Here is a 9,781-nt window from a genome sequence, read left to right as displayed (position 1 = left end):
GCGAGGCCTTCACCACCGGGACCTTCTCAGGATGAGTGTTCCTATGATCCTCGTGCCAAGGAGCCTATGGGATCCTCCCTAAACTGGATACACTGGCAGTCACTCATCTTCTTGTGATGTGTGCTCTGTCGGTGGCAGTGGAAGGCCACCTTGCTCAGGATGAGAGGTGGCCCTGGGGCTGCCCTCACCCCTCAACCCCACTCCACATCATGGGTAGAGGCTGCTTCTAAAATGGGGTACGAGCCTCTGTCTCTGTAGAAGCTAAGGGGAAAGAAGGTGGCACAGGGAGGTTGTGGGCAGAGAATCTACATTCAGCCAAGTGCATGTGAACCAGGAGGTATGTTCCACTGCTCACCCATTCCGGGGGCTTACTGGAACGGTGCTAGCCATCCAGATGAGTTGGACGGGTGCAAGGTCTCGGATAAGTACTCTCACCTATAGATGAGCGTACAGGTATGATGGGTGCCTTGTCTAAAGACGAGGAGAGATGATGAAGGGTAGTTTGTTCTCACAACACAGATAATATCTTGGCTGTTGCCCAACTTCCACAGAACTGCCTGAGGGCTACTAGGCATCAGTAGCACTGGTGCTTTCCATGTGCTGCCTCCCCTCTCACTTCCCTCTTCTAAACTGTAGAATCTTTATCAAATCTGGTGTTGGGGAAATTATCATGACAGGACATCCTTCTAAATCTCTGATACCAAAATTTAGGGTTTGGAGGTGAAAGCCACAATTTGTCTTTTCATGTCTGCTGCTGACATGTCATTTCCTCCATTAATCATGAAGCCCCCCCGCCCCCCATTTTCACCTGCCCGAGTTCATGTGCAGCGATAGTGGACAGCCTCCCCTGCCCCCCAGCAGACATGGTGCCTCCTCAGATACTTGTATGTCTTCTTACTGCTTGGCAGCTTTCTCCGCCACGTGGGAGCTTGGCAGGCCATTGTCAGGCTCACTCTGAAAGTGCAGGGGAACTTAATATCCATAGAGCAGCCTTTAAAAAAATACACACCTCCTTGATCTCTAGCGGATCGATTCTGAGATACGTTTCATACTGTCTCTGAGAGGGCTGGCCGCAGGTTTGAGACCTAGTTGCTAATAGCGGTGGCTTTTCCCCCTCCCAGTTTCATATCTGTTCACCCTGAAATCACACCCCAAATAAACATCCTGTCCCCAGAACTTTGTCTCAGAATCTGCTTTGGCAAGAACACAACTAACATAGTGAACCAGGTACAGCTTCTTAAGCAGGAAGGAAAGGCAGCCAAATAGAAGGCCAGTGAAGAGTGGGGGTGAAGGGTGGGGGCAGGGCATGGCTGTTGATCTTCCGAGGGAACCTTGGTTGGGTAGAGAGGTTTTCTTTTATCTTTTATTTATCTAGGGGCCATGCATTGTAGATGCCCAGACTGTCCTGGCAACATGTTCTTATGGCACCCTCCTCGCCTCAGCCCATGGGAATCCTTGGGATTCCAGGCAGAAGGATGCACTAGCCACTTGCTCAGGGCCTACGACCCAAGCAGAGAGAGAATATACGGAAAAAACTCTGGGTGCCTCCCATTACAGAGGCAACAGAATTGAGATATGTCCCTCAGAAAAGAAAACTCCTAGATCCATCACCCCAGTTATACACAGTACTCATGCCAGGTCTTGTGATGAAGATTGGCATTGGCAAATGCACATTGGCATTGGGTTTGCCGTTATCTTAGCCGGAAGATTCTCTTTGATGCCTTTTTTCTTTTCAAAGTAGAAAAGAAGGATAAACGTATTATTCAACAGAATTCTTTTTGAGGTCACCTGAGGAATGCCCAGAAATCCTTCATCCTTAACCCAGAACACTTCCCCAGTTACCCTCTGATGCAAAAAAAAGCAAACTTTATGTTTTCACTTTTGGTCTGTGCATCCGTTTTCTGTTACTGTGCAAACATTCAGGTATGGGAGACACTTGAGGCTTCAGGCATCGTTTTATTCATTGTAGTAAAATATTCAGAACACAGAGTTTGCACTCTATTTTTAAGAGACAATTCCTTGACATTAAGTATATTCACATAAGTGTAACCATCACCACCATCCATCTCCGGAACTGTTTTCATCTTCCCAAACTGAAACTCTACGCATTAAACAATAACTCCCCATCCCCTTTATCCCCTGCCCCTGACAAGCACCATTCCACTTTCCGTCTCTATGAATTTAACTGCTCTAGTTACCTCATGTAAGTGGAATCATACAGTATTCGTCCTTTTATCACTGGCATTTCACTTAGCATAATGTCTTCAAGTTTTATCCATGTCGAAACGTGGCAGCATTTCCTTGCATTTTAAGGCTGAATATATATGCCACATTTTGCTAATCCTGTCATCCTTGAGCGGGCACTTGCACCTTTTGGCTATTGCGAACAATGCTGCTATGAACATGGGTGTACAAATAACTTCCAAGTCCCTACTTCTTTGGGTTAGTGCCCGGAAGTGGAATTTCTGGATCATAACGGTAATTATATTTTCAATTTTGGGGGAGGGGGAGGTACCACACTACTTTTCATAGTTCTGCCCCGTTTTACATTCCCGCCAGCATTATACAAGGGTTGCAGTTCCTCCATGTCCTCACCAAAAATTTTTTAAAGTTTTTATTTAAATTCCAGTTAGTGGGGGCACCCGGGGGGCTCGGTCGGTTAAGGGTCTGACTCTTGATGACGGCTTGGGTTATGATCTCACGGTTCACAAGTTTGAGTCCCGCATCAGGCTCTGTGCTGACAGTGCGGAGTCTGCTTGGGATTCTCTCCTTCTCCCTCTCTTTCTCTGCCCCTCCCCTGCTCATGCTGTCTCTCTCTCTCTCTCAAAAATAAATAAATAGCCTTAGAAAAATAAATTCCCGGTAGTTAACACGCAGTGTAATAGTAGTTTCAGGTTTAGAATTCAGTGATTCAGCTCTTCCATACAACCCTTGGTGCTCGTCACAACATGTGCCCCCTTAATCCCCGCAACCTATTTATCTGTCTCCACCCATGTCCTTCCTTATAACCATCAGTTTGTTCTCTGTAGTTAAGAGTCTGTTTCTTGGTTTGCTTCTCCCTTTTTTCCCCCTTTCTCATTTGATTTGCTTCTTAAGTCCCACCTGTGAGTAAAATCATATGGTATTTGTCCTTCTCTAACTGACTAATTTCACTTAGCATAATACTCTCTAGCTCCACCCACATCATTGCAGATGGCAACATTTCATTCTTTTTTATGGCTGAATAATATTCCATTACATATATAATATATTATATATATAATATTCCTATATATATATGTGTGTGTGTGTGTGTGTGTGTCTGTGTGTGTGTGTGTATAGATAGATAGATAGATAGATAGATACATGTTCTTTATCCAAAATTTTTATTTTCTGTTTTTGGTAGTAGCTGTCCTAAGGGTAGTGAAGTGGTATTTCACTGTGTTTTTGATCTGCAATTCCCTAATGTTGAACATCTTTTCATGTGCTTACTGGCCATTTGTATATCTTCTTGGAGAAGTGTTTATTCAAGCCTTTTGCCCATTTTTTAGTTGCCTTGTTTTGTTGTTGTTGTTGGGTTATAATTCTTTATAAGCCCTGGATGTGAACCCCCCTTTTTAATGTTTGTTTGTTTGTTTGTTTATTCATTTATTTATTTATTTTTGAGAGAGAGAAAGAGGGAGAGAGAAATCCCAAATAGGTTCCACGCTGTAAGCACAGAGCCCAACTGCATTGTATTATATTATTATACAGAATATTTAACTGTTCTCAAAATCTGTGCTTTGCTAATTTATTCCTCCTCCAAACCCTGGAAACCACTTTTTTTTTAAAACTATCTCCACAATTTTGCCTTTTCCTGAATGTTAGACCATTGGAACCATACAAGATGCAGCCTTTTTTACTATGAAAACTAATTGAATTTTATCTTCTTTTCAACTTGATTGAGATATCATTGACGTATACTATTTTGTCAGCTTAAAGTGTGCGACCTGTTGAATTGGTACTTATATATTGCAACATGATTGCCAACACAGCGTGAGCCAAAACCTCCAACTCATCACATAAGTTACCATTTCTTTTTTTGAGGTGAGAACATTTAAGATCTGTCTTAGTAACTGCCAAGTATATAATATAGTATTATTAACTATAACATCATGCTGTACATTAGATTGCCAGAACTAATTCATCTTCTAATGGAAAGTTTTTACTTTTTGACCAACATCTCTTCATCTCCATTTCTCTCACCCCCAAGCCCCGGGAAAGCCACCATTCTTTTCTCTGTTTCCACGAGTTTGACTTTTTTAGATTCTACATATAAGTGATATCATACAGTATTTATCTTTCTTGGCCTGACATGTTTCATTTAGCACAATGCCCTCAAGGTGAAATCCACATTGTGGCAAATGGCAAGATTTTCTTCTTACTTACGGCTGAATTAAATATATTGAATTAAATACATATTTAGAATTCCTATATATATATATATATATATATATATATATATATATATATTCACATCTTCATCTCTTCATCCATTGCTGGACACTTAGGTTGTTTCTATATTGTGGCAATTGTGAATAATGCTGCAGTGAACATGAGAGTAGAAATGGCTCTTCAAGATCCTATTTGTATTTTCTTTAGATATATACCCAGAAATGGTAGTTCTGTTTATAATTTTTGAGGAATCTCTATAATGTTCTGCATAGTGGCTACACCAATTTAAACACCCACCAGCACTGCACAAAGATTCCCTTTTCTCCACATTCTCACCAATACTTGTTAATCTCTTATCTTTTTGATGACAGTCATTCTGACAGGTGTGAAGTGATAACTCATTGTGATTTTGATTTGCATTCTCCTGATGATTACTGACTTTGTACCTTTTGTGTACCTTTTGGCCATCTATACATCATCCTTTGAAAAATATCTATTCAGACCTTCTGCCCATTTTTTAATTGAATTGTTTGGTTTTTGTACTATTGAGTTGTGTATATAGTTATATATTCTTTATATTTTGGGCTCTTTATATATTTTGGGTATTAACCTCTTACCTGTTACAAGTTTGCAAATATTTTCTCCCATTTGGCCTTTTCATTTTATTGATGATTTCCTTTGCTGTACAGAGTGTTTGTTTGTTTGATGTAGTTCCACTCTTTTATTTTAGTTTTTGCTGCCTTTGATTTTTTATTTTTTTAAGTTTTTTTTTTTTTTTTTTTTTGAGAGGAGAGAGAGAGGGAAAAAAACACAAGTGGGGGAGGGGCAGAGAGAAGAAGAGACAGAATCCCAAGCTAGGTGCTGTACTGTCAGCACAGAGCCTGATGTGGGACTTGAACTCACCAACTGTGAGATCATGACCTGAGCCAAGATCAAGAGTCAGGGGCTTAATCGACTGCGTCACCCAGGTGCCCCTGCTGCTTTTGCTTTTGATGTCAAATACAAAAATTATTGCCTAGACTGATGTCAAGGAGCTTACCCCCTATGTTTTCTAGGAGTTTTATGTTTTCAAGTCTTATAGTCAAATCTTTAATGCATTTTGAATTGATTTTTGTGCATGGTGTAATAGAGGGGTCTAGTTTCATTCTTTTGCATGTAGTTTTCTGCTTATCCTAGAACCATTTATTGAAGAGAATATCCTTTCTCCATTGTATATTCTTGGCCCCTTTGTTGTAAATTAATTGACCATGTATGAATGGGTTTATTTCTGGGCTCTTTATTCTATTACATTGGTCTCTGTGTCTTCTTTTATGCCAATACCATACTGTTTTGATTACCATAGCTTCACAATATAGTTTGAAATTAGGAAGTGTTCATTGCTTTTTTTTCCAAGTTTTTATTTTATTAAAAAATTTTTTAATGTTTATTTTTATTTTTGAGACAGAGACAGTGTGAGCAGGGGAGATGCAGAAAAAGAGGGAGACACAGAATCTGAAGCAGACTTCAGGCTCTGAGCTGTCAGCACAGAGCCTGATGCAGGGCTCAAACTCACGAACCATGAAATCACGACCTGAGCCGAAGTTGGAGGCTTAACCAACTGAGCCACCCAGGTGCCTTTTAATGTTTATTTATTTTTGAGAGAGAGAGAGTGAGAGAGAGAGAGAGAGAGCGAGCAGGGGAGGGGTGAAGAGAGAGGGGGACACAGAACTCAAAGTAGGCTCCAGGCCCTGAGCTGTCAGTACACAGCCCGATGTGGGCTCAAACTCACGGACTGTGAGATAGTGACCTGAGCTGAAGCCAGAAGCTTAACTGACTGAGCCACCCAGGTGCCCCTCCAAGTTTTTATTTGAATTCCAGTTAGTTAAAATACAGTGTGATATTCGTTTCAGGTGTAGAATTTAGTGATTCATCACTTACATACAACACCCAGTGTTCATTACAAGTGCCCTCCTTAATACCCATCACCTATTTAACCCATACCCCTGCCCACCTCCCCTCTAGTAACCATCAGTTTGTTTTCTATAGTTAAGAGTCTGTTTCATTTCCCACATTTGGGAAAATCACAGAGATCAGTACATTCAGAGTGCGATGGATAAGCCTTGCCCCAGGAAAACCACCTTCATGATCATGGTATCTCTCCTGCCAGGTAAGTACAGCTTTGTTATTCCTCAAGATTGCCTTGACTATTTGGGGTCTTTTGTGATTCTGTACAAATTCTAGGATTTTTTTTTCTGTGAAAAATGCCATTGGAATTTTGATAGGAATTGCGCTGAATTTGTAAATCACATTGGGTAATACAGACATTTTCATGACATTAATTATTCCACTCTATAAGCACATAATATCTTATTAAGCACATAAGCACATAATATCACTTATTTGTGACTTCTTCAGTTTTGTTCATCAATTTTGTGTAGTTTTCAGCATATAGATCTTTTACCTTCTTGGTTAAATTTATTCCTAAATATTTTAGTCTTTGTGATGCTTTTGTGAATGGGATTTTTCATAATTACTCTTTTTGTTAGTCTATAAAAATGCAGCCAATTTTTATATATTGATTTTATATTCTGCAACATTACTGAATTAATTTATTTTAATGGTTTTTTGATGGACTCTTTTCTGTATTTAATATGTCATCTGTAAATAGAGAAAATTTTATTCCTTCCTTTCTTATTTAGGTGTCTTTCATTTCTATTTTTTATCTAATGGTTGATCTAGGACCTTCTACTATGTTGAATAAAGTGGAGACAATCGGCATCCTTGACTTGTTTCTGATCTTACAGGAAAAGCTTTTAGCTTTTCACCATGCAGTGTAATGTTACTTGTGGTCTTATCATATGTGGCCTTTATAATGTTGAGGTACATTCCTCTGTACCCAGTTGGTTGAGAATTTTGTCACAAAAGGATGTTGAATATTTTCAAATGTTTTTTCTACATCTATTGAGATGATTTGTGATTTTTATCCTTCATTTTGTTAATATGGTGTATCACATTGATTAATTTGTGGATGTTGAATCGTTCTTTTTTTTTTTTTTTTTTAAGTATTTTGAAAGCGAGAGAGCATGCAAACAAGTGGGGGAGGGGCAGGGAAAGAAGGAGAGAGAGAATCCCAAGGAGGTTCCACACTGATCGTGCCAAGCCAGATGTGGGGCTTAAACTCACAAACCATGAGATCATGACCTGAGCAGAAACCAAAAGTTGGATGCTTAACCAGTTGACCCATCCAGGCACCCCACGTTGAATCATTGTTTTTTTAAAAAAGATTTTTTTTTTAACGTTTATTTAATTTTTGAGACCAAGAGAGAGCATGAATGGGGGAGGGTCAGAGAGAGAGGGAGACACGGAATCCGAAACAGGCTCCAGGCTCCAAGCTGTCAGCACAGGGCCCGACACGGGGCTTGAACTCATGGACCACGAGATCATGACCTGAGCCGAAGTCAGACGCTCAACTGACTGAGCCACCCAGGCGCCCCAAATCATTCTTGAATCCATGGAATAAATCTCACTTGATCATGGTATATAATCCTTATGATGTACTGTTGAATTTGTTGTCCTAATATTTTGATGAGAGTTTTTGAATCCATGTTCATCAGGGTTTTGGCCTGTTTTTCTTTTCTTGTAGTGTCCTTGTCTGGTTTTATTATCAGGGTAATGCTGGCCTTGTAAAATGAATGTGGAGGTGTTTCCTCCTCTCCTGTTTTTTGGGAAGTTTGAGAAGGATTCGTATTATGTCTGATCCTTGAACAATGTGGGGGATGGGGCACTGACACACCGTGGGGGGTGGGGCTATGCATAAAACTGGGGGAGGAAAGAAGTGGGGATCCAATGAGATTGGCTCTCCAGGAATAGCATTTCTAGGACTTCTGAAATGAATTACTGCATGTCCTCTTTGCTCTGTGATGTAAGCTTTGGAAGGAACCTAACCTAACCTAGAAGATTAGGGAATGAACTTTCCTCCTTTCATTTCAGAAGGATCACTAATCTCATGATGCTTATTTTTCAGATCCCTCATTACTGAGGAGTGGCCCTTTTTAAATGTAGGGAAACCCTGGGGGATCCTGAGATCTTTTCTCTGTAAGACCCAGCTGCAAAATAATGTATCTTTTGACTCATCTACTGTTGACTGGAAGCCTTACTGATAATGCAAACAGTTGATTAACATGTATTTTGTAATATGTGTTATGTACTGTATTCCTACAGTAAAGTAGCTAGAGAAAAGAAAATGGTATTAAGAAAACAATAAGGAAAAGTGGCTGCACCAGTTTGCATTCCCACCAACAGTGCATGAGGGTTCCCCTTTCTCCACATCCTCACCAGCACCTGTTGTTTTAGCCATTCTGACTGGTGTGAGGTGATATTTCAGTGTGGTTTTATTTCTGTTTCCTTGGATGATGGGTGGTGTTGAGCCTCTCTTCATGTGTCTGTTGGCCTCATGTCTGTTGGCCTCATGTGTCATTAGGTCTTCTTTGGAAAAATGTCTATTCATGTCTTCAGCCCATTTTTTAATTGGATTATTCATTTTTTTGAGTGTTGAGTTTTATAAGATCTTTATATATTTTGTGTGGATACGAGCCCCTTATCAGATTTGTTATTTGCAAATATCTTCTCCCATTCTGTAGGTTACTTTTTAGTTTTGTTGATTGTTGCCTTTGCTGTGCAGAAACTTTTTATTTTGATTAAGTCCCAATAGTTTGTTTTTGCTTTTGTTTCCCTTGCCTCAGGAAATATATCTAGCAAGAAGTTGTTATGGCCGATGTCAAAGAGGTGTTCTTCTCTAGGATTTTGATGGTTTCCTGTCTCCCATTTAGGTCTTTAATCCATTTCAAATTTATTTTTGTGTATGATGTAAGAAAGTGGTCCAGTTTGATTCTTTTGCATGTTGCTCTTCTGTTTTCCCAGCACCGCTTGTTGAGGAGACTGTCTTTTTTCATTTGGATATTCTTTCCTGCCTTGTCCAAGATTAATGGACCATATAGTTGTGGGTTCATTTCTGGGTTTTCTATTCTGTTCCACTGATCTATGTATCTGTTTTTGTGCCAGTACCATACTGTCATGATCACTACAGCTTTGTAATATAACTTGAACTTCAGAATAATGATGCCTCTGGTTTTGCATTTCTTTTTCAAGGTTGCTTTAGCTACTTTAGGGTCTTTTGTGGTTCCAAACAAATTTTAGAATTGATGGGAAAAAAAAGAATTGTTTATTCTAGCTCTGTGAAAAATGCTGTTCGTATTTTTGGTAAGGGATTACATTAAATGTATAAATTGCTTTGGGTAATATAGACATTTTAACAATATTTGTTCTCCCAATCCATGAACATGGACTGTTTTTCTATTTTTTTGTGTTATCTTCAATTTTTTTCATCAAT

The 9,781-nt window shown here is 39.6% G+C and overlaps 1 pseudogene; it reads right to left on the bottom strand.

The window, feature by feature from the left end:
- Window positions 1-6,437: 6,437 nt before the first annotated feature.
- LOC122495308 lies at window positions 6,438-6,567 on the bottom strand (annotated as a pseudogene).
- Between the last annotated feature and the right edge of the window lie 3,214 nt (window positions 6,568-9,781).

This window comes from Prionailurus bengalensis, chromosome E2 (assembly GCF_016509475.1).
Source record: "Prionailurus bengalensis isolate Pbe53 chromosome E2, Fcat_Pben_1.1_paternal_pri, whole genome shotgun sequence".
Taxonomy (NCBI): Eukaryota; Metazoa; Chordata; class Mammalia; order Carnivora; family Felidae; genus Prionailurus; species Prionailurus bengalensis.
The sequence above is the reverse complement of the archived record's forward strand: the minus strand, read 5'-3'. Positions and strand labels throughout refer to the sequence as shown.